This window comes from Garra rufa, unplaced genomic scaffold (genome assembly GCF_049309525.1).
Source record: "Garra rufa unplaced genomic scaffold, GarRuf1.0 hap1_unplaced_001, whole genome shotgun sequence".
Taxonomy (NCBI): domain Eukaryota; kingdom Metazoa; phylum Chordata; class Actinopteri; order Cypriniformes; family Cyprinidae; genus Garra; species Garra rufa.
In genome coordinates, this window is record NW_027394276.1 from 6,232,009 (window position 1) to 6,254,633 (window position 22,625).

Sequence of the window (22,625 nt, forward strand, 5' to 3'; positions counted from 1 at the left end):
ATGTAAAACACTTAAAACTCTATAATACATTTAAATGATTGTAATAAATAGAGCGGTAAAACACGTCTTTCTAAAAGCCAGCATATTATATAAATAGTGAAGAAAAGGCAAAAGCTTACAGCACCTAGTATTCCCAGACAGTCTCCCATCCAAGTACTAACCAGGCCCGACGCTGCTTAGCTTCCGAGATCAGACGAGATCGGGCGCTCTCAGCGCGGTATGGCCATAAGCGAGGGCTGCTCCAAAAAGTGGGCTATTTAAAGATCAGCCTCCGTAAAAGCCAGCATATTAAATAAATAGTGAAGAAAAGGCAAAAGCTTACAGCACCTGGTATTCCCAGGCGGTCTCCCATAAAAGTGTAACAATCGGCCTTATCAGCCGAGTTACAAGACTAAAATGGGGTCAGATTTAACTGTGAGAGATGACTAGTGGTTAAAAGAATGAGACATAAAAGAAAATTGGTTTAAATAGATTTGGTGTATTTACAAGGTTCACATAAAAGACTTTAAAACAACACGATAAAACTAGGTAAACTCTGTTAAAAGAATACAGTTCATTTGTCCATACCCTAAAAACAGGTAAACTCTGTTAAAAGAATACAGTTAATTTGTCCATACCCTAAAAACAGTCCAAGAACCCCAGTGTGTTGATAAGTCCAATGTGAGTGTCCACCAGTGTATATACAATCCACAGAAAGTGTAATCCAAAGTTTGCAGGTGGTGAATGGAAAGGTGAGCTCTAAAATTAGCAACTCCTCAATCCAACAGTTTGGTGACTGTCCTTTGTTTGTCATGCTGCTCTCTTATACAGTTGTACTTCCTGCTTCCTGTCATGTGTCTAGTCACATGACAGGCCAACCATCCATTTATTAAAGACACATACACTTAAAATGTTAAGAGTAATAAAATGGCCTAAAAAACATGTAAAACACTTAAAACTCTATAATACATGTAAATGATTGTAATAAATAGAGCGGTAAAACACGTCTTTCTAAAAGCCAGCATATTATATAAATAGTGAAGAAAAGGCAAAAGCTTACAGCACCTGGTATTCCCAGGAGGTCTCCCATCCAAGTACTAACCAGGCCCGACGCTGCTTAGCTTCCGAGATCAGAGGAGATCGGGCGCTCTCTTTTTTTTTTTTTTTTTTTTTTTTTTTTTTTCATATTTTACATATTTCCCCATAACCACTTTATTGTATGGTCTTTGAATTCAATCATAGGGTTTCCCTTCACCAATATTTCAATAAAAACCTCCTCCTTCTCATGTGATAAAAGATAGTTCTGTATCAAGTTTACAACAATATCCATCCTGTTTTTAAACATAATCCATACATCCACCTTTTTTCCATCATATTTTGCCATGTTCCTCCTTAACCAAATTACATATTTTGCCACTGTTACACATATATTAAAAACATACATTTTACAATCTTCCATACCAAATAGAAACATTTTTTCCAATTTCTTTTGTTCCTCCACATATTTCTTTCCCAAAAGCAGTTTTGCGATTTTTTTAACTTTCTCATAAAATCTTCCAATTTTTCACAATAGAAAAACAAATGCCGTAAACCTTCCCCTTCTTTTCTGCATACTTTACATATATCATCTTGTTCAAGTCCTATTTTACACAGTCTCATTTCAGTTAAAATACAGTTGTGTCTCAATAAGTAGTTAAAATTTTCTAAAACTGGTTCAATATACTTTAATCTTACATTTCCCCATATTTCCTTTTCATTCAAATCATCATACCTTTCTTTCCAGTAGCTGAGTGCTACTGGTTTCGTAAAAGCCCTTGACCTAAAAACCACATACAAATTTTCACTGTACATTCTTTCAATTTGATTTTTTCCCCAGCAGTCTTTTTAAGATATACCTCCGGCAATTCATTCTCATCACCTGTCTCATTATTGTCAATTTTTTCAATCCATTCCTTTGGTATTGCTTTTTTCAACTCTTCATATTGTTTCTGTAATCTTGTTTTATACACTCTTTTAAAATCATCCGCCACAGCATCCACAATAACTTGTAATGGTAAATATCCTTTTATCACTTCATATAATACATCTTTTACCTGTCTTATGCCTCCATCCCACCATTCCTTATAGTATACTACATTCCCCTCATTTACAATATTTGGGTTTAAGAAAAGAGGCTGTTCTAAAATCTGAGCTCTTCCTTTTGGTAAAATCTGTACATTTTCTAAAAATTCACCCCATGTCTCTAAAACCTCCATATAAAACCTTGGTATTCCTGCTGTCATCCAATTTTTAACCTTCATCCATAAAACATTACACCCCATTTTAAAAAGACCACATTTTTCCAGAAAGTATTCCATCACACATTTCCAAATTACTTCCTTCCTTGTTTCCAAAAAATGTTGAACATTTTTAATTCTTAAAGATTTCATTCTTAAAAAAGTGTCTAAAAGCCCCAAACCTCCTTCCTTAATATCTCCAATCAATGTTTGATATGCAATCTTGGCTCTCCCCTTTCCCCATAAAAACTTTAAAACCCCTTCTTTGATTTTCTTATAATACCCTTGAGGCAATGGGGTTACTGCCAACACATACCAAACTTTAGAAAGCAATAAAGCATTAATAATTAAAACTTTCCCCTTCAAAGTCAAATTTCTGGTCTGCCAAAATCTTAATCTTTTCTCAATTCCAATTAAAACTCCCTCCCAATTCAAATTATCTGTCTTATTAAAATCCATCCCTACCCAAATTCCTAAAATTTTAATCATCTCCTTTTCTTCTTTGAATGGTATGTGTTGTGATATTTCTTGTACATTTCCAATCCTCATACACACACTTTTCCCCACATTCACTTTTGCTCCTGAACCATTACAATAGCGCTCTAAGATCCCCATTGCCTCTTTAATACTCTGAATGTCTTCAACCAACAAAGTAGTATCGTCCGCGTATTGATACACCGGTTCTCTTTTTTCATTTTTCTCAATTTGTATTGCTTTTATGTTTCTGTCTGCCTTTATAGCCAAACCTAAAGGTTCAGCTACCAGCGTGTATAATAAGGCAGACAATGGACATCCTTGTCTTATCGACCTTGTTGGCTGAAAACATTCAGTTAAAAAACCATTACATTTTATACAAGTTAAAACATCCTTATAAAAAATTCGTATCCATTTTCTAAATTTTTCCCCAAACCCGAAACCTTTAAGAACCTCCAATAAAAACTCATGTTCTACTCTGTCAAACGCCTTCTCCAGATCTAAGCTAATTAAAAAACCCCCTTTATCTTTCTCTTTCATATAATATATTGTGTCTCTTATACTTTTAACCACATCTGCTATGTCTTTTCCTTGCACCCCATATGCTTGTGTTGTTTTAATAATCTTGGGTAAAATACTTTTTAATCTATTGGCTAAAACCTTTGCTAAAATTTTAAAATCTGTATTCAGCATTGTTATTGGTCTAAAATTCTTGAGATCTTTTGAATCACCTCTTCTTTTGTATATAATTTTTATCATTCCTATTTTCATTGTTTCACTCAATATCCCTTTCTTAAAAATTTCTTCATAAACCTCTTTTAAAATCGGTACTAATAGCTCTTTAAATTCCTTATAGAATTCATTTGTTAGACCGTCTACCCCTGGACTTTTCCTTGTCGATAATTGTTGGATTGCAATCTCTATTTCTTCTGCTTTAATATCCTCATCACAGAATTTCTTGTCTTCTTTATTTACCTTTGTTTGGATTTGTTTTATTAAAAATTCTTCATCTTCTCTTTTTATTCCTTGTTTTTTAAACAAGTCCATATAAAATTGCCTAACTGTTTTTAAAATTCCTTCCGTTTCCGTCTCTAAATTGCCATCTTTGTTTAAAACCTCTTTTATTAGATCTGCTTTTTGTCTGTTTCTTTCCAGATTAAAGAAAAATTGTGTACATCTTTCTCCCTCTACGGCATACTTTGCTTTACTTCTTACTATTGCACCTTTACACTTTTCTTCTTCCATTAATTTTAGCTTATCTTGTAACATTACTATTTCCTCCATATTCCCTTTCCCCATCTTCTCCGCCTCTTTTCTTAGCTCATTTTCTAGCTTCTTCCTTAACAGTTGTTCTTTTTGTCTTTTGATTTTTTGAAAAAATTGACTATACTCCATTGAGCTTTTCTTTATCTCCCACTTAACATTATCCCACCAAATTACTTTATCTTCCTTATACATATCATTTTTTAGATTTCCTTTTACCACCTTTTTAATTCTGTCCTTAAAATCATCACTTTTTAAAACCTCCGCATTTAAAATCCATACCCCTCTTCCTCTTTCCACTTTTGTAAAATCTATTGTCAAATGCAATAAAGAATGATCACTCAACCCTACAACTTCATAAAATACATCCTTTATCATACCTTCCATTTCCTTCATACATAGAACATAATCTATTCTACTTTGTTTTAGCTCTTTTAAAACCATCTGTCTTCTAGAAAAAGTTCTTCTTGTTCTGTTTCTTTCCCTCCAAACATCAATCAATTGGCAATCCTCCATCATCTTTTTCAATTCTTCTCTACCTTTATCTATTCTAAAAACCATGTTACTTGCCAAGTCTAATTCCGTAAAAACAGTATTAAAATCTCCAATCAAAATACCCTTTTCCCATATTCTTACATTGTCAGATATTTTACTAAAAAACCTTTTCTTTTCTTTCTCTTCATTTGGGGCGTGAATGTTATAAATAATTAAATTCTCTTCTCCTTTTTCTATTTTCACTGCTAAGCTTTTCCCCATTTTATCATCATATATCACTTGTTCTTTTCCTCCTATTCTTCTACTGGTTAAAATAGCTACACCACTTCCCACATTTTCTTCTCCATTATTAAAATACATATTCCCATCCCATTTTGTTTGGAACCTTTTCATACTTTCATTTTTCCAATTTGTTTCTTGCAACACAATCACATCAATTCCTTTACATAATACACACATCATCTCAAATTTTTCCATATTCATCAAACCTCTAGCATTCCATGATATCAGTTTTAAAAACATTGAAAAAAGGTGAAAAAAAAATTGAGTAGATAATTAATGTGTAAAAGAATTAATAATATATTCAAAAAAAGGGGGGGGGGGGCTAATCTTCTTCCTCCTCCTCCTCCTCCATTAACACCTGAAAACTATTGACCCATTTAGAATTTTCTGCATCCTTATTCTGTTCTTTTCTTCTCTTTCTCTTTGCACCTTCAATATTGGGTTTTACCTTAATAGTCCTTCTTCTTACTACTTCTTTTCCGTCCCTCCATCTGTCTGTCTTTTCCAGTTCTTTATTTTCCTCCCATGCACCTATTGTTTGCTCTTCCTTGCTTTTTAGTTCTTGAATCTCCATTGCCTCTAAAGTTCTCTGTGTTAATTCCAGCGGTGTCCATATCTCTTCCCTCTCTCCTTTCTGAAAGGTCCCCAACTCCTCTTGGTTTTCTCTTTCTTTAATTTGCTCCAAGTCACCTTTTGTTTGCTCTTCCTTGCTTTTTGGTTCTTTATTCTCCATTGTCTCGAAAGTTCTCTGTGTTATTTCCAAAGGTGTCCATATATTTTCCATTTCCCCTTCCTGAGAGTTCTCAATTACCTCTTGATTTTCTACGTTGGCTTCTTTATTTGTTTCCTTTTCTGTCCCAGCCTCTTCCTCATTTTCCACTTCCTCAATTTCTGTTTCTTTCAACATTTGCCTTCCTTCATTGAAAATTTCTTCATTATGTAATACGTTCTCCCCCTCCATCCAACACTCGCATCTTACCAGCACTCTTCTGCAATCCGGGCACTTTATTGCCTCACAATCTCTTGCGAAGTGTCCTTGCTCCTCGCACTGAAAACACTTGAATTCCGGACAGTCTTTGAACATATGCCCTGGACTCATACACAACCGACAGGTTTTCACCTGCCGATCGTGTAAAATCCGGCAATATTGTGTTCCTTCCTCCGTGTTAAATTTTGTGCTATATGGGAGCGACACCACTTCCTTCGGGAATTTAACCCTTAGGTACCTCGTACCGTCTGCAATTTCTGTGCCCGGATACATCCTCCTTCTAATATCAGATGCTGGTGTTACTCCCCAATCTTTTAATTTATCAAGAATCTCTGAATCTTCAATGTAGGCCGGCAAATGTATGAAGGAAACCACATATTCTCTATCCTGCAAATGTCTTATTTTGCACATTTTTCCTTTTATCTTTAATTCATCATCCAAGTCCTTGCAATCCTCTTTACTCCTCAGTGTTATTTCATATTCCTTTGTTTGCCTAGGTCTTACTGCCAGTATCTTACCTCCTCCAATTCTTTCATTCACTGCTTTTATAATATCCTCCGCTCTTGCATCTCTCAACTCCACCATATCCACAATCACTGTTGCCTCTTTGGAGTACTTCTTTTTGTAATCCGTTCGTTTCTGTCCATCTCGTTGTCTTATTTCCCGTCCATTTTCTGTTTCGTCTCGTCTTTCTCCAGGCATATACACGTCTTCACCTTGTAATCTGTCCGTTCTTGAAGCCATAATCACTACAAAAACTTCCCAGACAGCACAATGCTGCTGGGAAGCTTAGCCACTAACAAAAAAACAAATCAAAAATAAGAAAAAACAACTGTCCACAAACCAAACAAATAAAAAACAAAACAGAGTGAGCCTTTCTCACCCACTGCAGCCGAACACTTCCTGTTTTACCAGCAACTCACTAGCGCCCCCAGGGTGGTATGGCCGTAAGCGAGGGCTGTTCCAAAAAGTGGGCTATTTAAAGATCAGCCTCCGTAAAAGCCAGCATATTATATAAATAGTGAAGAAAAGGCAAAAGCTTACAGCACCTGGTATTCCCAGGCGGTCTCCCATCCAAGTACTAACCAGGCCCGACGCTGCTTAGCTTCCGAGATCAGACGAGATCGGGCGCTCTCAGCGCGGTATGGCCATAAGCGAGGGCTGCTCCAAAAAGTGGGCTATTTAAAGATCAGCCTCCGTAAAAGCCAGCATATTATATAAATAGTGAAGAAAAGGCAAAAGCTTACAGCACCTGGTATTCCCAGGCGGTCTCCCATAAAAGTGTAACAATCGGCCTTATCAGCCGAGTTACAAGACTAAAATGGGGTCAGATTTAACTGTGAGAGATGACTAGTGGTTAAAAGAATGAGACATAAAAGAAAATTGGTTTAAATAGATTTGGTGTATTTACAAGGTTCACATAAAAGACTTTAAAACAACACGATAAAACTAGGTAAACTCTGTTAAAAGAATACAGTTCATTTGTCCATACCCTAAAAACAGGTAAACTCTGTTAAAAGAATACAGTTCATTTGTCCATACCCTAAAAACAGTCCAAGAACCCCAGTGTGTTGATAAGTCCAATGTGAGTGTCCACCAGTGTATATACAATCCACAGAAAGTGTAATCCAAAGTTTGCAGGTGGTGAATGGAAAGGTGAGCTCTAAAATTAGCAACTCCTCAATCCAACAGTTTGGTGACTGTCCTTTGTTTGTCATGCTGCTCTCTTATACAGTTGTACTTCCTGCTTCCTGTCATGTGTCTAGTCACATGACAGGCCAACCATCCATTTATTAAAGACACATACACTTAAAATGTTAAGAGTAATAAAATGGCCTAAAAAACATGTAAAACACTTAAAACTCTATAATACATGTAAATGATTGTAATAAATAGAGCGGTAAAACACGTCTTTCTAAAAGCCAGCATATTATATAAATAGTGAAGAAAAGGCAAAAGCTTACAGCACCTGGTATTCCCAGGCGGTCTCCCATCCAAGTACTAACCAGGCCCGACGCTGCTTAGCTTCCGAGATCAGACGAGATCGGGCGCTCACAGCGCGGTATGGCCATAAGCGAGGGCTGCTCCAAAAAGTGGGCTATTTAAAGATCAGCCTCCGTAAAAGCCAGCATATTATATAAATAGTGAAGAAAAGGCAAAAGCTTACAGCACCTGGTATTCCCAGGCGGTCTCCCATAAAAGTGTAACAATCGGCCTTATCAGCCGAGTTACAAGACTAAAATGGGGTCAGATTTAACTGTGAGAGATGACTAGTGGTTAAAAGAATGAGACATAAAAGAAAATTGGTTTAAATAGATTTGGTGTATTTACAAGGTTCACATACAAGACTTTAAAACAACACGATAAAACTAGGTAAACTCTGTTAAAAGAATACAGTTCATTTGTCCATACCCTAAAAACAGGTAAACTCTGTTAAAAGAATACAGTTCATTTGTCCATACCCTAAAAACAGTCCAAGAACCCCAGTGTGTTGATAAGTCCAATGTGAGTGTCCACCAGTGTATATACAATCCACAGAAAGTGTAATCCAAAGTTTGCAGGTGGTGAATGGAAAGGTGAGCTCTAAAATTAGCAACTCCTCAATCCAACAGTTTGGTGACTGTCCTTTGTTTGTCATGCTGCTCTCTTATACAGTTGTACTTCCTGCTTCCTGTCATGTGTCTAGTCACATGACAGGCCAACCATCCATTTATTAAAGACACATACACTTAAAATGTTAAGAGTAATAAAATGGCCTAAAAAACATGTAAAACACTTAAAACTCTATAATACATGTAAATGATTGTAATAAATAGAGCGGTAAAACACGTCTTTCTAAAAGCCAGCATATTATATAAATAGTGAAGAAAAGGCAAAAGCTTACAGCACCTGGTATTCCCAGGCGGTCTCCCATCCAAGTACTAACCAGGCCCGACGCTGCTTAGCTTCCGAGATCAGACGAGATCGGGCGCTCTCAGCGCGGTATGGCCATAAGCGAGGGCTGCTCCAAAAAGTGGGCTATTTAAAGATCAGCCTCCGTAAAAGCCAGCATATTATATAAATAGTGAAGAAAAGGCAAAAGCTTACAGCACCTGGTATTCCCAGGCGGTCTCCCATCCAAGTACTAACCAGGCCCGACGCTGCTTAGCTTCCGAGATCAGACGAGATCGGGCGCTCTCAGCGCGGTATGGCCATAAGCGAGGGCTGCTCCAAAAAGTAGGCTATTTAAAGATCAGCCTCCGTAAAAGCCAGCATATTATATAAATAGTGAAGAAAAGGCAAAAGCTTACAGCACCTGGTATTCCCAGGCGGTCTCCCATAAAAGTGTAACAATCGGCCTTATCAGCCGAGTTACAAGACTAAAATGGGGTCAGATTTAACTGTGAGAGATGACTAGTGGTTAAAAGAATGAGACATAAAAGAAAATTGGTTTAAATAGATTTGGTGTATTTACAAGGTTCACATAAAAGACTTTAAAACAACACGATAAAACTAGGTAAACTCTGTTAAAAGAATACAGTTCATTTGTCCATACCCTAAAAACAGGTAAACTCTGTTAAAAGAATACAGTTCATTTGTCCATACCCTAAAAACAGTCCAAGAACCCCAGTGTGTTGATAAGTCCAATGTGAGTGTCCACCAGTGTATATACAATCCACAGAAAGTGTAATCCAAAGTTTGCAGGTGGTGAATGGAAAGGTGAGCTCTAAAATTAGCAACTCCTCAATCCAACAGTTTGGTGACTGTCCTTTGTTTGTCATGCTGCTCTCTTATACAGTTGTACTTCCTGCTTCCTGTCATGTGTCTAGTCACATGACAGGCCAACCATCCATTTATTAAAGACACATACACTTAAAATGTTAAGAGTAATAAAATGGCCTAAAAAACATGTAAAACACTTAAAACTCTATAATACATTTAAATGATTGTAATAAATAGAGCGGTAAAACACGTCTTTCTAAAAGCCAGCATATTATATAAATAGTGAAGAAAAGGCAAAAGCTTACAGCACCTGGTATTCCCAGGCGGTCTCCCATCCAAGTACTAACCAGGCCCGACGCTGCTTAGCTTCCGAGATCAGACGAGATCGGGCGCTCTCAGCGCGGTATGGCCATAAGCGAGGGCTGCTCCAAAAAGTGGGCTATTTAAAGATCAGCCTCCGTAAAAGCCAGCATATTATATAAATAGTGAAGAAAAGGCAAAAGCTTACAGCACCTGGTATTCCCAGGCGGTCTCCCATCCAAGTACTAACCAGGCCCGACGCTGCTTAGCTTCCGAGATCAGACGAGATCGGGCGCTCTCAGCGCGGTATGGCCATAAGCGAGGGCTGCTCCAAAAAGTGGGCTATTTAAAGATCAGCCTCCGTAAAAGCCAGCATATTATATAAATAGTGAAGAAAAGGCAAAAGCTTACAGCACCTGGTTTTCCCAGGCGGTCTCCCATAAAAGTGTAACAATCGGCCTTATCAGCCGAATTACAAGACTAAAATGGGGTCAGATTTAACTGTGAGAGATGACTAGTGGTTAAAAGAATGAGACATAAAAGAAAATTGGTTTAAATAGATTTGGTGTATTTACAAGGTTCACATAAAAGACTTTAAAACAACACGATAAAACTAGGTAAACTCTGTTAAAAGAATACAGTTCATTTGTCCATACCCTAAAAACAGGTAAACTCTGTTAAAAGAATACAGTTCATTTGTCCATACCCTAAAAACAGTCCAAGAACCCCAGTGTGTTGATAAGTCCAATGTGAGTGTCCACCAGTGTATATACAATCCACAGAAAGTGTAATCCAAAGTTTGCAGGTGGTGAATGGAAAGGTGAGCTCTAAAATTAGCAACTCCTCAATCCAACAGTTTGGTGACTGTCCTTTGTTTGTCATGCTGCTCTCTTATACAGTTGTACTTCCTGCTTCCTGTCATGTGTCTAGTCACATGACAGGCCAACCATCCATTTATTAAAGACACATACACTTAAAATGTTAAGAGTAATAAAATGGCCTAAAAAACATGTAAAACACTTAAAACTCTATAATACATGTAAATGATTGTAATAAATAGAGCGGTAAAACACGTCTTTCTAAAAGCCAGCATATTATATAAATAGTGAAGAAAAGGCAAAAGCTTACAGCACCTGGTATTCCCAGGCGGTCTCCCATCCAAGTACTAACCAGGCCCGACGCTGCTTAGCTTCCGAGATCAGACGAGATCGGGCGCTCTCAGCGCGGTATGGCCATAAGCGAGGGCTGCTCCAAAAAGTGGGCTATTTAAAGATCAGCCTCCGTAAAAGCCAGCATATTATATAAATAGTGAAGAAAAGGCAAAAGCTTACAGCACCTGGTATTCCCAGGCGGTCTCCCATCCAAGTACTAACCAGGCCCGACGCTGCTTAGCTTCCGAGATCAGACGAGATCGGGCGCTCTCAGCGCGGTATGGCCATAAGCGAGGGCTGCTCCAAAAAGTAGGCTATTTAAAGATCAGCCTCCGTAAAAGCCAGCATATTATATAAATAGTGAAGAAAAGGCAAAAGCTTACAGCACCTGGTATTCCCAGGCGGTCTCCCATAAAAGTGTAACAATCGGCCTTATCAGCCGAGTTACAAGACTAAAATGGGGTCAGATTTAACTGTGAGAGATGACTAGTGGTTAAAAGAATGAGACATAAAAGAAAATTGGTTTAAATAGATTTGGTGTATTTACAAGGTTCACATAAAAGACTTTAAAACAACACGATAAAACTAGGTAAACTCTGTTAAAAGAATACAGTTCATTTGTCCATACCCTAAAAACAGGTAAACTCTGTTAAAAGAATACAGTTCATTTGTCCATACCCTAAAAACAGTCCAAGAACCCCAGTGTGTTGATAAGTCCAATGTGAGTGTCCACCAGTGTATATACAATCCACAGAAAGTGTAATCCAAAGTTTGCAGGTGGTGAATGGAAAGGTGAGCTCTAAAATTAGCAACTCCTCAATCCAACAGTTTGGTGACTGTCCTTTGTTTGTCATGCTGCTCTCTTATACAGTTGTACTTCCTGCTTCCTGTCATGTGTCTAGTCACATGACAGGCCAACCATCCATTTATTAAAGACACATACACTTAAAATGTTAAGAGTAATAAAATGGCCTAAAAAACATGTAAAACACTTAAAACTCTATAATACATTTAAATGATTGTAATAAATAGAGCGGTAAAACACGTCTTTCTAAAAGCCAGCATATTATATAAATAGTGAAGAAAAGGCAAAAGCTTACAGCACCTGGTATTCCCAGGCGGTCTCCCATCCAAGTACTAACCAGGCCCGACGCTGCTTAGCTTCCGAGATCAGACGAGATCGGGCGCTCTCAGCGCGGTATGGCCATAAGCGAGGGCTGCTCCAAAAAGTGGGCTATTTAAAGATCAGCCTCCGTAAAAGCCAGCATATTATATAAATAGTGAAGAAAAGGCAAAAGCTTACAGCACCTGGTATTCCCAGGCGGTCTCCCATCCAAGTACTAACCAGGCCCGACGCTGCTTAGCTTCCGAGATCAGACGAGATCGGGCGCTCTCAGCGCGGTATGGCCATAAGCGAGGGCTGCTCCAAAAAGTGGGCTATTTAAAGATCAGCCTCCGTAAAAGCCAGCATATTATATAAATAGTGAAGAAAAGGCAAAAGCTTACAGCACCTGGTTTTCCCAGGCGGTCTCCCATAAAAGTGTAACAATCGGCCTTATCAGCCGAATTACAAGACTAAAATGGGGTCAGATTTAACTGTGAGAGATGACTAGTGGTTAAAAGAATGAGACATAAAAGAAAATTGGTTTAAATAGATTTGGTGTATTTACAAGGTTCACATAAAAGACTTTAAAACAACACGATAAAACTAGGTAAACTCTGTTAAAAGAATACAGTTCATTTGTCCATACCCTAAAAACAGGTAAACTCTGTTAAAAGAATACAGTTCATTTGTCCATACCCTAAAAACAGTCCAAGAACCCCAGTGTGTTGATAAGTCCAATGTGAGTGTCCACCAGTGTATATACAATCCACAGAAAGTGTAATCCAAAGTTTGCAGGTGGTGAATGGAAAGGTGAGCTCTAAAATTAGCAACTCCTCAATCCAACAGTTTGGTGACTGTCCTTTGTTTGTCATGCTGCTCTCTTATACAGTTGTACTTCCTGCTTCCTGTCATGTGTCTAGTCACATGACAGGCCAACCATCCATTTATTAAAGACACATACACTTAAAATGTTAAGAGTAATAAAATGGCCTAAAAAACATGTAAAACACTTAAAACTCTATAATACATGTAAATGATTGTAATAAATAGAGCGGTAAAACACGTCTTTCTAAAAGCCAGCATATTATATAAATAGTGAAGAAAAGGCAAAAGCTTACAGCACCTGGTATTCCCAGGCGGTCTCCCATCCAAGTACTAACCAGGCCCGACGCTGCTTAGCTTCCGAGATCAGACGAGATCGGGCGCTCTCAGCGCGGTATGGCCATAAGCGAGGGCTGCTCCAAAAAGTGGGCTATTTAAAGATCAGCCTCCGTAAAAGAAAGCATATTATATAAATAGTGAAGAAAAGGCAAAAGCTTACAGCACCTGGTATTCCCAGGCGGTCTCCCATCCAAGTACTAACCAGGCCCGACGCTGCTTAGCTTCCGAGATCAGACGAGATCGGGCGCTCTCAGCGCGGTATGGCCATAAGCGAGGGCTGCTCCAAAAAGTGGGCTATTTAAAGATCAGCCTCCGTAAAAGCCAGCATATTATATAAATAGTGAAGAAAAGGCAAAAGCTTACAGCACCTGGTATTCCCAGGCGGTCTCCCATAAAAGTGTAACAATCGGCCTTATCAGCCGAGTTACAAGACTAAAATGGGGTCAGATTTAACTGTGAGAGATGACTAGTGGTTAAAAGAATGAGACATAAAAGAAAATTGGTTTAAATAGATTTGGTGTATTTACAAGGTTCACATAAAAGACTTTAAAACAACACGATAAAACTAGGTAAACTCTGTTAAAAGAATACAGTTCATTTGTCCATACCCTAAAAACAGGTAAACTCTGTTAAAAGAATACAGTTCATTTGTCCATACCCTAAAAACAGTCCAAGAACCCCAGTGTGTTGATAAGTCCAATGTGAGTGTCCACCAGTGTATATACAATCCACAGAAAGTGTAATCCAAAGTTTGCAGGTGGTGAATGGAAAGGTGAGCTCTAAAATTAGCAACTCCTCAATCCAACAGTTTGGTGACTGTCCTTTGTTTGTCATGCTGCTCTCTTATACAGTTGTACTTCCTGCTTCCTGTCATGTGTCTAGTCACATGACAGGCCAACCATCCATTTATTAAAGACACATACACTTAAAATGTTAAGAGTAATAAAATGGCCTAAAAAACATGTAAAACACTTAAAACTCTATAATACATTTAAATGATTGTAATAAATAGAGCGGTAAAACACGTCTTTCTAAAAGCCAGCATATTATATAAATAGTGAAGAAAAGGCAAAAGCTTACAGCACCTGGTATTCCCAGGCGGTCTCCCATCCAAGTACTAACCAGGCCCGACGCTGCTTAGCTTCCGAGATCAGACGAGATCGGGCGCTCTCAGCGCGGTATGGCCATAAGTGAGGGCTGCTCCAAAAAGTGGGCTATTTAAAGATCAGCCTCCGTAAAAGCCAGCATATTATATAAATAGTGAAGAAAAGGCAAAAGCTTACAGCACCTGGTATTCCCAGGCGGTCTCCCATCCAAGTACTAACCAGGCCCGACGCTGCTTAGCTTCCGAGATCAGACGAGATCGGGCGCTCTCAGCGCGGTATGGCCATAAGCGAGGGCTGCTCCAAAAAGTGGGCTATTTAAAGATCAGCCTCCGTAAAAGCCAGCATATTATATAAATAGTGAAGAAAAGGCAAAAGCTTACAGCACCTGGTATTCCCAGGCGGTCTCCCATAAAAGTGTAACAATCGGCCTTATCAGCCGAGTTACAAGACTAAAATGGGGTCAGATTTAACTGTGAGAGATGACTAGTGGTTAAAAGAATGAGACATAAAAGAAAATTGGTTTAAATAGATTTGGTGTATTTACAAGGTTCACATAAAAGACTTTAAAACAACACGATAAAACTAGGTAAACTCTGTTAAAAGAATACAGTTCATTTGTCCATACCCTAAAAACAGGTAAACTCTGTTAAAAGAATACAGTTCATTTGTCCATACCCTAAAAACAGTCCAAGAACCCCAGTGTGTTGATAAGTCCAATGTGAGTGTCCACCAGTGTATATACAATCCACAGAAAGTGTAATCCAAAGTTTGCAGGTGGTGAATGGAAAGGTGAGCTCTAAAATTAGCAACTCCTCAATCCAACAGTTTGGTGACTGTCCTTTGTTTGTCATGCTGCTCTCTTATACAGTTGTACTTCCTGCTTCCTGTCATGTGTCTAGTCACATGACAGGCCAACCATCCATTTATTAAAGACACATACACTTAAAATGTTAAGAGTAATAAAATGGCCTAAAAAACATGTAAAACACTTAAAACTCTATAATACATTTAAATGATTGTAATAAATAGAGCGGTAAAACACGTCTTTCTAAAAGCCAGCATATTATATAAATAGTGAAGAAAAGGCAAAAGCTTACAGCACCTGGTATTCCCAGGCGGTCTCCCATCCAAGTACTAACCAGGCCCGACGCTGCTTAGCTTCCGAGATCAGACGAGATCGGGCGCTCTCAGCGCGGTATGGCCATAAGTGAGGGCTGCTCCAAAAAGTGGGCTATTTAAAGATCAGCCTCCGTAAAAGCCAGCATATTATATAAATAGTGAAGAAAAGGCAAAAGCTTACAGCACCTGGTATTCCCAGGCGGTCTCCCATCCAAGTACTAACCAGGCCCGACGCTGCTTAGCTTCCGAGATCAGACGAGATCGAGCGCTCTCAGCGCGGTATGGCCATAAGCGAGGGCTGCTCCAAAAAGTGGGCTATTTAAAGATCAGCCTCCGTAAAAGCCAGCATATTATATAAATAGTGAAGAAAAGGCAAAAGCTTACAGCACCTGGTATTCCCAGGCGGTCTCCCATAAAAGTGTAACAATCGGCCTTATCAGCCGAGTTACAAGACTAAAATGGGGTCAGATTTAACTGTGAGAGATGACTAGTGGTTAAAAGAATGAGACATAAAAGAAAATTGGTTTAAATAGATTTGGTGTATTTACAAGGTTCACATAAAAGACTTTAAAACAACACGATAAAACTAGGTAAACTCTGTTAAAAGAATACAGTTCATTTGTCCATACCCTAAAAACAGGTAAACTCTGTTAAAAGAATACAGTTCATTTGTCCATACCCTAAAAACAGTCCAAGAACCCCAGTGTGTTGATAAGTCCAATGTGAGTGTCCACCAGTGTATATACAATCCACAGAAAGTGTAATCCAAAGTTTGCAGGTGGTGAATGGAAAGGTGAGCTCTAAAATTAGCAACTCCTCAATCCAACAGTTTGGTGACTGTCCTTTGTTTGTCATGCTGCTCTCTTATACAGTTGTACTTCCTGCTTCCTGTCATGTGTCTAGTCACATGACAGGCCAACCATCCATTTATTAAAGACACATACACTTAAAATGTTAAGAGTAATAAAATGGCCTAAAAAACATGTAAAACACTTAAAACTCTATAATACATGTAAATGATTGTAATAAATAGAGCGGTAAAACACGTCTTTCTAAAAGCCAGCATATTATATAAATAGTGAAGAAAAGGCAAAAGCTTACAGCACCTGGTATTCCCAGGCGGTCTCCCATCCAAGTACTAACCAGGCCCGACGCTGCTTAGCTTCCGAGATCAGACGAGATCGGGCGCTCTCAGCGCGGCATGGCCATAAGCGAGGGCTGCTCCAAAAAGTGGGCTATTTAAAGATCAGCCTCCGTAAAAGCCAGCATATTATATAAATAGTGAAGAAAAGGCAAAAGCTTACAGCACCTGGTATTCCCAGGCGGTCTCCCATCCAAGTACTTACCAGGCCCGACGCTGCTTAGCTTCCGAGATCAGACGAGATCGGGCGCTCTCAGCGCGGTATGGCCATAAGCGAGGGCTGCTCCAAAAAGTGGGCTATTTAAAGATCAGCCTCCGTAAAAGCCAGCATATTATAGAAATAGTGAAGAAAAGGCAAAAGCTTACAGCACCTGGTATTCCCAGGCGGTCTCCCATCCAAGTACTAACCAGGCCCGACGCTGCTTAGCTTCCGAGATCAGACGAGATCGAGCGCTCTCAGCGCGGTATGGCCATAAGCGAGGGCTGCTCCAAAAAGTGGGCTATTTAAAGATCAGCCTCCGTAAAAGCCAGCATATTATATAAATAGTGAAGAAAAGGCAAAAGCTTACAGCACCTGGTATTCCCAGGCGGTCTCCCATAAAAGTGTAACAATCGGCCTTATCAGCCGAGTTACAAGACTAAAATGGGGTCAGATTTAACTGTGAGAGATGACTAGTGGTTAAAAGAATGAGACATAAAAGAAAATTGGTTTAAATAGATTTGGTGTATTTACAAGGTTCACATAAAAGACTTTAAAACAACACGATAAAACTAGGTAAACTCTGTTAAAAGAATACAGTTCATTTGTCCATACCCTAAAAACAGGTAAACTCTGTTAAAAGAATACAGTTCATTTGTCCATACCCTAAAAACAGTCCAAGAACCCCAGTGTGTTGATAAGTCCAATGTGAGTGTCCACCAGTGTATATACAATCCACAGAAAGTGTAATCCAAAGTTTGCAGGTGGTGAATGGAAAGGTGAGCTCTAAAATTAGCAACTCCTCAATCCAACAGTTTGGTGACTGTCCTTTGTTTGTCATGCTGCTCTCTTATACAGTTGTACTTCCTGCTTCCTGTCATGTGTCTAGTCACATGACAGGCCAACCATCCATTTATTAAAGACACATACACTTAAAATGTTAAGAGTAATAAAATGGCCTAAAAAACATGTAAAACACTTAAAACTCTATAATACATGTAAATGATTGTAATAAATAGAGCGGTAAAACACGTCTTTCTAAAAGCCAGCATATTATATAAATAGTGAAGAAAAGGCAAAAGCTTACAGCACCTGGTATTCCCAGGCGGTCTCCCATCCAAGTACTAACCAGGCCCGACGCTGCTTAGCTTCCGAGATCAGACGAGATCGGGCGCTCTCAGCGCGGTATGGCCATAAGCAAGGGCTGCTCCAAAAAGTGGGCTATTTAAAGATCAGCCTCTGTAAAAGCCAGCATATTATATAAATAGTGAAGAAAAGGCAAAAGCTTACAGCACCTGGTATTCCCAGGCGGTCTCCCATCCAAGTACTTACCAGGCCCGACGCTGCTTAGCTTCCGAGATCAGACGAGATCGGGCGCTCTCAGCGCGGTGTGGCCATAAGCGAGGGCTGCTCCAAAAAGTGGGCTATTTAAAGATCAGCCTCCGTAAAAGCCAGCATATTATATAAATAGTGAAGAAAAGGCAAAAGCTTACAGCACCTGGTATTCCCAGGCGGTCTCCCATAAAAGTGTAACAATCGGCCTTATCAGCCGAGTTACAAGACTAAAATGGGGTCAGATTTAACTGTGAGAGATGACTAGTGGTTAAAAGAATGAGACATAAAAGAAAATTGGTTTAACCCTCTGGGGCCGACGGTCACGCCGGCGTGACCAACCTACTTTTTTTAAGATCAGCGCAAAAGACACTAAAAATGCTCTGTCAGTTTTAGTCATACAAATTAGAGATATACATCATTGGAAACTGTAAAGTGTGTACTTTTATTTGTGCACACTCACAGGAACAGCAGAAAGTTGTGCTTTTTTATTTAGAATAAAGAAAACAAACAGGGTGATTTCTGTTTTCTCTGTCTCCGCGAACTGCTTTTAGAAATGCGTTACTTAAATCATTCAAACTCGGTGAATACTCAGCACACAAACAGAAAAGTGGTATCTACTGAAAGCTTGAGATTTATGCTTTTAAACGAAGTAAGTTTGATCAAAAACCAATAATCTGTGATAAATTAATCTATATGAAACCAAGGAGATGTCTAGTCTATCCAGTTCCAACTAATTATCTCTAATGTGACCGCGCCCACTATCGCGAAATCTTTTGCCATGCAAATTAGCCATGTGCTGCAGGCGCGGCAAGGACCGGAGTATCTGTATGCGAGGAAACTCCCACATCACCGCAACAAAGCAACATGACTTCAAGTTCATCTTGGTTACAGTTTGTTCCTGAATTAAGATATGCTGTGAGGAATTAGACTTATATTTACCACGATCATAAGAAGGACGTGATGCGACGCAAACCCAACAGGAGGAGACATTTACATGAGTAAGTCTTACTTTCATTTTCCTACTAGCTTTCGCTGTTGTTTCCTTTGGCAAAACATGTACACATTTTACTAGTTAGACTTATTCCAAACTAAAATTCCTGACTTTATCAAATGAAACATTATGAAGTACGTTTGATTGCATTGCATCTCTCACGATGCCAGGATATTTATAATGTTCTAGAAAAACGATGTGATTATGACTGTGAGATGCATTTATGACGATATGTTTATGACTGTAGAATCATACTTTATTTATTTATTTTATTGTATAACAGTAGGGTGTAAAAGTAATATGAGTGCTTACACTGAATGTATGTTTACATCATGTTTATTAGTAATATAGTGCTAAACGATATTACATGTCCTTTTTTACATTAGTACAAATGCTAGAGTCTATGACTGTATACTGACAGATGATCCTGATATGATTTTTGTTTTGTTTTTGTAGTGATCTCAAACCTGCTCAAAAGATGAATCCTGCCCTCTTTCCCTTGAGTGCCTTCAAACTGTATTCCTCTGAGAGCACTAGAAACTTGAGATGTTCAACTACACTGATATTCTAGTGTAAAACAAGTTTTTGACTTTTTTTGTATTTTTTTTAAGTGCACACAAAATAGCAGGTAAGATTTACCTGTTTCATTTGTTGAACAGAATTCAGAAGAAGTTTTCAGAAATGCCACAAAGTCTGTGCACATCTGTGTGGTCAGATCAGGAAGCTCAATAATGTGTCTTTGACCTTCATTATGTATGTTTTGTTTATACAGTGTAGTAAATAAAATAAAAATAATCTAAAACTCCATTCTCTGAATCTTCTCACATTGTTTCTTGTTCTGCTAGTGAAGTCAGGCATTGATGGGGCCATTAGGGAGGGCTCTTTTGTCTCTCAGGTGTGAATTGCTAAATATTCATGGGCCATTGCCACACCTATGAATAATCCCTTTCGATCACAAAACATGTTTTATAAAATTTAAATCAATATATTGTTTTCTCTGAACGAGTGAACGAGATGATTTTCACATCATTTGGTTGAAAAAATTCTAACCTACGACATCCAATTATCTAAAGTCTTGTAAAGAAATGTCCTATAAGTCGTTCATGGCCTTATTTCAGTGACTTCAAAACTTTAGATTTTCAATAACCACGCATAAACATAGTTTTCTCAAAAACACAAACATGCACATTAATGTTGCTTGCATATTATTGTAGCCCAATATGTGCTGATTACAATGTAATCTGACTTTAACCATTCATATGTTTTTAAGATACTGAAAAAAGCACAAATGTCAGGGCATGTCAAAACTTCTTCAGGGCCCCAAAACACCTCAGACCCCAGAGGGTTAAATAGATTTGGTGTATTTACAAGGTTCACATAAAAGACTTTAAAACAACACGATAAAACTAGGTAAACTCTGTTAAAAGAATACAGTTCATTTGTCCATACCCTAAAAACAGGTAAACTCTGTTAAAAGAATACAGTTAATTTGTCCATACCCTAAAAACAGTCCAAGAACCCCAGTGTGTTGATAAGTCCAATGTGAGTGTCCACCAGTGTATATACAATCCACAGAAAGTGTAATCCAAAGTTTGCAGGTGGTGAATGGAAAGGTGAGCTCTAAAATTAGCAACTCCTCAATCCAACAGTTTGGTGACTGTCCTTTGTTTGTCATGCTGCTCTCTTATACAGTTGTACTTCCTGCTTCCTGTCATGTGTCTAGTCACATGACAGGCCAACCATCCATTTATTAAAGACACATACACTTAAAATGTTAAGAGTAATAAAATGGCCTAAAAAACATGTAAAACACTTAAAACTCTATAATACATGTAAATGATTGTAATAAATAGAGCGGTAAAACACGTCTTTCTAAAAGCCAGCATATTATATAAATAGTGAAGAAAAGGCAAAAGCTTACAGCACCTGGTATTCCCAGGCGGTCTCCCATCCAAGTACTAACCAGGCCCGACGCTGCTTAGCTTCCGAGATCAGACGAGATCGGGCGCTCTCAGCGCGGTATGGCCATAAGCGAGGGCTGCTCCAAAAAGTGGGCTATTTAAAGATCAGCCTCCGTAAAAGCCAGCATATTATATAAATAGTGAAGAAAAGGCAAAAGCTTACAGCACCTGGTATTCCCAGGCGGTCTCCCATAAAAGTGTAACAATCGGCCTTATCAGCCGAGTTACAAGACTAAAATGGGGTCAGATTTAACTGTGAGAGATGACTAGTGGTTAAAAGAATGAGACATAAAAGAAAATTGGTTTAAATAGATTTGGTGTATTTACAAGGTTCACATAAAAGACTTTAAAACAACACGATAAAACTAGGTAAACTCTGTTAAAAGAATACAGTTCATTTGTCCATACCCTAAAAACAGGTAAACTCTGTTAAAAGAATACAGTTCATTTGTCCATACCCTAAAAACAGGTAAACTCTGTTAAAAGAATACAGTTCATTTGTCCATACCCTAAAAACAGTCCAAGAACCCCAGTGTGTTGATAAGTCCAATGTGAGTGTCCACCAGTGTATATACAATCCACAGAAAGTGTAATCCAAAGTTTGCAGGTGGTGAATGGAAAGGTGAGCTCTAAAATTAGCAACTCCTCAATCCAACAGTTTGGTGACTGTCCTTTGTTTGTCATGCTGCTCTCTTATACAGTTGTACTTCCTGCTTCCTGTCATGTGTCTAGTCACATGACAGGCCAACCATCCATTTATTAAAGACACATACACTTAAAATGTTAAGAGTAATAAAATGGCCTAAAAAACATGTAAAACACTTAAAACTCTATAATACATTTAAATGATTGTAATAAATAGAGCGGTAAAACACGTCTTTCTAAAAGCCAGCATATTATATAAATAGTGAAGAAAAGGCAAAAGCTTACAGCACCTAGTATTCCCAGACAGTCTCCCATCCAAGTACTAACCAGGCCCGACGCTGCTTAGCTTCCGAGATCAGACGAGATCGGGCGCTCTCAGCGCGGTATGGCCATAAGCGAGGGCTGCTCCAAAAAGTGGGCTATTTAAAGATCAGCCTCCGTAAAAGCCAGCATATTATATAAATAGTGAAGAAAAGGCAAAAGCTTACAGCACCTGGTATTCCCAGGCGGTCTCCCATCCAAGTACTAACCAGACCCGACGCTGCTTAGCTTCCGAGATCAGACGAGATCGGGCGCTCTCAGCGCGGTATGGCCATAAGCGAGGGCTGCTCCAAAAAGTGGGCTATTTAAAGATCAGCCTCCGTAAAAGCCAGCATATTATATAAATAGTGAAGAAAAGGCAAAAGCTTACAGCACCTGGTATTCCCAGGCGGTCTCCCATAAAAGTGTAACAATCGGCCTTATCAGCCGAGTTACAAGACTAAAATGGGGTCAGATTTAACTGTGAGAGATGACTAGTGGTTAAAAGAATGAGACATAAAAGAAAATTGGTTTAAATAGATTTGGTGTATTTACAAGGTTCACATAAAAGACTTTAAAACAACACGATAAAACTAGGTAAACTCTGTTAAAAGAATACAGTTCATTTGTCCATACCCTAAAAACAGGTAAA

The 22,625-nt window shown here is 38.6% G+C and overlaps 25 non-coding genes across 25 annotated transcripts; all 25 read right to left on the reverse strand.

The window, feature by feature from the left end:
• Positions 1-112: 112 nt before the first annotated feature.
• On the reverse strand, positions 113-231 carry LOC141303509 (5S ribosomal RNA). The gene has a single exon (XR_012343490.1). It is a non-coding gene; the product is annotated as a 5S ribosomal RNA (ribosomal RNA).
• Positions 232-6,794: 6,563 nt separating this feature from the next.
• Positions 6,795-6,913, reverse strand: LOC141303731 (5S ribosomal RNA). Its single transcript, XR_012343700.1, has one exon. It is a non-coding gene; the product is annotated as a 5S ribosomal RNA (ribosomal RNA).
• An 801-nt stretch (positions 6,914-7,714) lies between these two features.
• On the reverse strand, positions 7,715-7,833 carry LOC141304023 (5S ribosomal RNA). Its single transcript, XR_012343989.1, has one exon. It is a non-coding gene; the product is annotated as a 5S ribosomal RNA (ribosomal RNA).
• Positions 7,834-8,634: 801 nt separating this feature from the next.
• Positions 8,635-8,753, reverse strand: LOC141303743 (5S ribosomal RNA). Its single transcript, XR_012343711.1, has one exon. It is a non-coding gene; the product is annotated as a 5S ribosomal RNA (ribosomal RNA).
• Positions 8,754-8,837: 84 nt separating this feature from the next.
• LOC141303755 (5S ribosomal RNA) lies at positions 8,838-8,956 on the reverse strand. The gene has a single exon (XR_012343723.1). It is a non-coding gene; the product is annotated as a 5S ribosomal RNA (ribosomal RNA).
• An 801-nt stretch (positions 8,957-9,757) lies between these two features.
• Positions 9,758-9,876, reverse strand: LOC141303767 (5S ribosomal RNA). The gene has a single exon (XR_012343735.1). It is a non-coding gene; the product is annotated as a 5S ribosomal RNA (ribosomal RNA).
• Positions 9,877-9,960: 84 nt separating this feature from the next.
• Positions 9,961-10,079, reverse strand: LOC141303781 (5S ribosomal RNA). Its single transcript, XR_012343748.1, has one exon. It is a non-coding gene; the product is annotated as a 5S ribosomal RNA (ribosomal RNA).
• An 801-nt stretch (positions 10,080-10,880) lies between these two features.
• On the reverse strand, positions 10,881-10,999 carry LOC141303793 (5S ribosomal RNA). Its single transcript, XR_012343760.1, has one exon. It is a non-coding gene; the product is annotated as a 5S ribosomal RNA (ribosomal RNA).
• An 84-nt stretch (positions 11,000-11,083) lies between these two features.
• LOC141303805 (5S ribosomal RNA) lies at positions 11,084-11,202 on the reverse strand. The gene has a single exon (XR_012343772.1). It is a non-coding gene; the product is annotated as a 5S ribosomal RNA (ribosomal RNA).
• Positions 11,203-12,003: 801 nt separating this feature from the next.
• Positions 12,004-12,122, reverse strand: LOC141303817 (5S ribosomal RNA). Its single transcript, XR_012343784.1, has one exon. It is a non-coding gene; the product is annotated as a 5S ribosomal RNA (ribosomal RNA).
• Positions 12,123-12,206: 84 nt separating this feature from the next.
• Positions 12,207-12,325, reverse strand: LOC141303829 (5S ribosomal RNA). The gene has a single exon (XR_012343797.1). It is a non-coding gene; the product is annotated as a 5S ribosomal RNA (ribosomal RNA).
• An 801-nt stretch (positions 12,326-13,126) lies between these two features.
• LOC141303841 (5S ribosomal RNA) lies at positions 13,127-13,245 on the reverse strand. Its single transcript, XR_012343809.1, has one exon. It is a non-coding gene; the product is annotated as a 5S ribosomal RNA (ribosomal RNA).
• An 84-nt stretch (positions 13,246-13,329) lies between these two features.
• On the reverse strand, positions 13,330-13,448 carry LOC141303853 (5S ribosomal RNA). The gene has a single exon (XR_012343821.1). It is a non-coding gene; the product is annotated as a 5S ribosomal RNA (ribosomal RNA).
• An 801-nt stretch (positions 13,449-14,249) lies between these two features.
• On the reverse strand, positions 14,250-14,368 carry LOC141303052 (5S ribosomal RNA). Its single transcript, XR_012343036.1, has one exon. It is a non-coding gene; the product is annotated as a 5S ribosomal RNA (ribosomal RNA).
• Positions 14,369-14,452: 84 nt separating this feature from the next.
• Positions 14,453-14,571, reverse strand: LOC141303865 (5S ribosomal RNA). The gene has a single exon (XR_012343833.1). It is a non-coding gene; the product is annotated as a 5S ribosomal RNA (ribosomal RNA).
• Positions 14,572-15,372: 801 nt separating this feature from the next.
• LOC141303053 (5S ribosomal RNA) lies at positions 15,373-15,491 on the reverse strand. The gene has a single exon (XR_012343038.1). It is a non-coding gene; the product is annotated as a 5S ribosomal RNA (ribosomal RNA).
• An 84-nt stretch (positions 15,492-15,575) lies between these two features.
• Positions 15,576-15,694, reverse strand: LOC141304085 (5S ribosomal RNA). Its single transcript, XR_012344051.1, has one exon. It is a non-coding gene; the product is annotated as a 5S ribosomal RNA (ribosomal RNA).
• An 801-nt stretch (positions 15,695-16,495) lies between these two features.
• On the reverse strand, positions 16,496-16,614 carry LOC141303024 (5S ribosomal RNA). The gene has a single exon (XR_012343009.1). It is a non-coding gene; the product is annotated as a 5S ribosomal RNA (ribosomal RNA).
• Positions 16,615-16,698: 84 nt separating this feature from the next.
• Positions 16,699-16,817, reverse strand: LOC141304037 (5S ribosomal RNA). Its single transcript, XR_012344003.1, has one exon. It is a non-coding gene; the product is annotated as a 5S ribosomal RNA (ribosomal RNA).
• Positions 16,818-16,901: 84 nt separating this feature from the next.
• Positions 16,902-17,020, reverse strand: LOC141304086 (5S ribosomal RNA). The gene has a single exon (XR_012344052.1). It is a non-coding gene; the product is annotated as a 5S ribosomal RNA (ribosomal RNA).
• Positions 17,021-17,821: 801 nt separating this feature from the next.
• Positions 17,822-17,940, reverse strand: LOC141303877 (5S ribosomal RNA). The gene has a single exon (XR_012343845.1). It is a non-coding gene; the product is annotated as a 5S ribosomal RNA (ribosomal RNA).
• Positions 17,941-18,024: 84 nt separating this feature from the next.
• Positions 18,025-18,143, reverse strand: LOC141303144 (5S ribosomal RNA). The gene has a single exon (XR_012343128.1). It is a non-coding gene; the product is annotated as a 5S ribosomal RNA (ribosomal RNA).
• A 2,838-nt stretch (positions 18,144-20,981) lies between these two features.
• Positions 20,982-21,100, reverse strand: LOC141303891 (5S ribosomal RNA). Its single transcript, XR_012343857.1, has one exon. It is a non-coding gene; the product is annotated as a 5S ribosomal RNA (ribosomal RNA).
• Positions 21,101-21,951: 851 nt separating this feature from the next.
• Positions 21,952-22,070, reverse strand: LOC141303510 (5S ribosomal RNA). Its single transcript, XR_012343491.1, has one exon. It is a non-coding gene; the product is annotated as a 5S ribosomal RNA (ribosomal RNA).
• An 84-nt stretch (positions 22,071-22,154) lies between these two features.
• LOC141303085 (5S ribosomal RNA) lies at positions 22,155-22,273 on the reverse strand. The gene has a single exon (XR_012343068.1). It is a non-coding gene; the product is annotated as a 5S ribosomal RNA (ribosomal RNA).
• Between the last annotated feature and the right edge of the window lie 352 nt (positions 22,274-22,625).